General features: G+C 40.9%; 1 long non-coding RNA gene across 1 annotated transcript; it reads right to left on the minus strand.

Moving 5' to 3' along the window:
• Positions 1-434: 434 nt before the first annotated feature.
• LOC129160046 (uncharacterized) lies at positions 435-1,476 on the minus strand. The gene is made up of 2 exons (XR_008561048.2): positions 1,402-1,476; positions 435-682 (listed from the first exon to the last, which is right to left on the minus strand). It is a non-coding gene; the product is annotated as an uncharacterized lncRNA (long non-coding RNA).
• Between the last annotated feature and the right edge of the window lie 2,524 nt (positions 1,477-4,000).

Here is a 4,000-nt window from a genome sequence, read left to right on the forward strand (position 1 = left end):
TTTCAACAAGACAACGACCCTAAAAACTGCTCAGCATCTACTGAGGCATTCATGCAGAGGAACAAGTAGAACGTTCTGGAACGGCCATCTCAGTCCCCACACCTGAATATCATTGAGAATCTGTGGTGTGAGTTAGAGAGAGCTGTCCATGCCCAGAAGCATCAGGCCTGAATGAACTAGAGATGTTTTGTAAAGAAGAATGGTCGAGAACACCTTCAATCAGACTCCAAACTCTTGTTAGAAGCTCCATTTGTTTTTTGTGGTGCCCAAATTTATGCCCTTATCTAGGGCTGCAACTAACGATTATTTTCATAATAGATTAATCTGTTGATTATTTTTTCGATTAATCGATTAATCGGTTTGTTATTGTTTAGCTATTTAACCTATACAAGTGATGGATGCATTTCAGTTAAGAAAAAAAAAACATAAGAGAATTGTGCAGTTGACTGCAATCTATTTTATTGCACATGAACACAGTCAGCAGTATAAAATGAGCTAAACAGTGCAAAATATCAGTCCAGAATAATTTTTTAGCATTAGCTGGAAGCCTGCTCCTTCCACCATGGATAGTGGCCTCATGTCTTTTACCAGCATGTTTAGAATAGAGTTTGTAAGTGGTATGAATTGCTGGGGGGTGAGTGTCTTGTTCCCCATGTAGTTGTCCATCGTTGCTTGTTTTTTTCTGCATAAGAAACACAAACAGACTGAAATAAGTACACATATAAAATAAAGCAGCACACACTACAACACTAAATCAATATATTATTTGAATTAACAATATACAGTGATCATTTATTTTGAGGGTTACGTTCTACAAAATAGCCCGCAACAGGAGATATTCAGAAAAAAGTCTAATTTTTTTTACTATTAAAAAGCTCTAAGTAAGAAGCTCATGAGGTTTTTACTTTGAGTCGGGAGTGTTTAAATTAGCCAGAGAAATGTGAAAAATGTTTATTTTGTGTAATACTGTTTAAGAAACATGATAAAAATGTGTTGTGAGGCGTTTTACAGCGTTAGATAGTAAAACAGCCTTTTAATAGTAAAAAATGACTTTTTCTGAATTTCTCCTATATTTAAAAATTGAAAGCGTACAACTATGCCGCGTTATATTCACCTGGACACAGCTCGTCTGTATATTTTTCACCGCGGAGTTGTCCTTTTTTGAATGAGGAACATAGTTATGGGTTTGTGCCGTTTTTCTCTTAACGAGAACATTCTTATAAACAGACGTGCTAAATTGGGCAAGCGCATGATTCACAACACGGAGGAGATTCACGATTGCATCTAAGTCAATCAGAAGTAGAACACGTAGACTGACGCGGCAAAAAAACATGTTTAACATCCACTATAACGAACTCAGCTAAAACACTAAGTCCAGCTTGTTTATTTTCTGTTACTTACCGGGCTGGCTCTTCCAAATGACGGCTCACTTGACCGCGGTGCTCTTCCTCTGCTGCATCAGCCCCCACGTTTTCGTCTCAAATGTTCACTTAGGGGCGTCGTGCTTCCGTGCCATGCTAGATGGTTTTTGTATATTTTGCAGGTCACCCGTCTTTTCAAGGCATCTAGAGTGAAGTGCTCCCATACTCGTGAGGTTTTTGTCCGGGGTTTCTCTTCAGTTTTGTCGCTTCTATTTTTCTTCCGTATTTCCTCTTGTTCCGCCATCTCTCACAGCAAGATGAGCGTCAGTAACGTGATACGTCATGAAAACCGAGGGCACTCATTGGCTCATTTCTTCTTCTACGGCTCCACTGGTAGATCAGTGGCTCATTACTGCCACACACTGGCGGCAAATTTAACAACTTGTAACCGATGTCAGATTGTGGTAAAAATAGACTTCATGCGGTAAAATATGATTATTAAACAACTAATCGATGACTAAAAAAGTTGTTAACTATTTTAATAATCGATTATAATCGATTAAATCGATTAGTTGTTTCAGCTCTTCCCCTATCTAATTTTGGTTTAACAATTACGGCACACTTTGTGTAAATCCTATTCACTTCTCAAACATCACTGTAAGTGTCTCCTATTTGATATGTTTAACCGAAATATTTTATTGTAACAAACAACGATTTATACAGGAAAATCATGAAGATGAACAAGGCTGCCCAAATGTTCACATCCCGCTGTATTATAATCATATCATACGTTGTAGAAATATTTAGGTTAAGGTCCTTGTGTAATTTTCCATTAGTGCCAAAACAAACCTAAATCTGCTTGAATGATGGATTTATAGTCACGACAGGGTCAGCGCTGAAGAAGTCAGTGTTACAGTTGCTTTCTGCTGAGTGAAGCTTCTGACACGGCGGCTCACCAATGGTGCAATGGTGGGCTGCATGGTGGCGCAGTGGTTAGCACTGTTGCCTCGCAGCACGAAGGTTGCAGGTTCCAAACTCTGCTGCGGCCTTTCTGCGTGGAGTTGCGTGTTCTCCCCATGCATGCGTGGGTTTCCTCCGGGTACTCCGGTTTCCCCCACAGATCACAACATGCCCTACTGGTTATAAACTGTAAGTCGCTTTGGATAAAAGCATCTGCCAAATAAATAAACATAAACATAAGAACACACTTGAGTGACCTGATTATAATAAACTCAGCTCAGAAGTAGCATGAAATGACCCCAATGACTTTGCATCCAGACAATATGTGTGCATCTGCAAAAGGCGTCTGCTGTTGCAGAAAGAGGCTGTTTGTATGACCTGTGGGCCCACCAAGTTGTAAACCCAAACAGCACTTCATGATAGTCATTGTGCAACGAGGAGGGCCTCAACCCCCCCGCCAACATTTTTGTGAGGGGAGAACTGACACTTATTTTTTACACTTCAAGCACTTAGACATTAAGTATCATGAACTTTATTATGTTTTATATTTGAATGGTTAAAAACAAAAGTGAAAACTTTGGTGACCTCGTTTCTATCTTAAGGACAGACTGAATGAGTCTTAATTTGTTTTCTAAACCTCCGACACCCCCAGCCATTCCTGGAAGGCTGCTTCACATGAAAATTAGGCCTCTCAGAGGGTTTCACATCCAACTGTAGATGAAATCCAAACCAGACACATCTAGAAAGTTCATAACCTTTTAAAGGCAGAAACAGTTGGACAGCATTTATAAATTCATCTAAAAACCATTAAAGGGACCTTGAAATCATTTCAATAAAACAGAAATCAGGAACTTTCAAACCGGTGATTTTACTGCCTTAGCCCTCTGGAGGCAGGCGTTGCAGATGTGCAACGTTAAAACCTACCTACCTGGTTACTCCTCAGAAGTATTTCATGAGCATTTTTAACTCAGAAGTACCCCTGAAGGACGTAGTTGTTCATCCTTTTATCAGAACTCATTTTGAGCCTGAGAGGGTTAATAAGCTGGTAAGAACCGAACGACAGCACGAGTGTTTTGACGTGTTTGAGACAGACGCAGCCATGCTCAGGTACAGACGTTAGAACTTCAGCCACCTAACCTAAAGCTGTTAGACTGATGATGATAAACTCCTGCAAAACCTCCACTGATGTCAGCTGCTTCTCAAAGCCTGGGTGATGACGGGAGTTAGAACCATGTGCATCAGGATGTGTTTCTGCCTGCAAGCGTCTGGCTTTTACAGTATTCCGAGCAGTGATTTGTGGTTTAAAGCAGTTGTGTATTTCATGCTTTAATTGCCCTGCTGCTGCTGTCGACAGCGGCACGCCCAGCCCTTCCCTCCTCGAGTCACAGTAGGATATTTTCACAGGAGGTGGGCACCTGCCTCAGCTTCCTCGCCGATTGTTCCCAGGACCGGGGGGCCTCTGTAGTTCTGACATTTTTTGCTCTGAGGTAACGTTTCCTTGCATTATGGTCACAGAATAGTTCTGCTTGTCTATTGTGGAACAAGTTAAAACTCCTTATGGATTTGGGAATGGCAATGAGAGAAAGTGGAAGGAGAGAAGGGGAGAGATTCCGGGAAATTCCAGTGGCATTCCTTGATTGCTCTCCTTACTCTTTTTTTTCCTTAAGATATAATCAGTG

Source organism: Nothobranchius furzeri, chromosome 18, assembly GCF_043380555.1.
Source record: "Nothobranchius furzeri strain GRZ-AD chromosome 18, NfurGRZ-RIMD1, whole genome shotgun sequence".
NCBI lineage: Eukaryota > Metazoa > Chordata > Actinopteri > Cyprinodontiformes > Nothobranchiidae > Nothobranchius > Nothobranchius furzeri.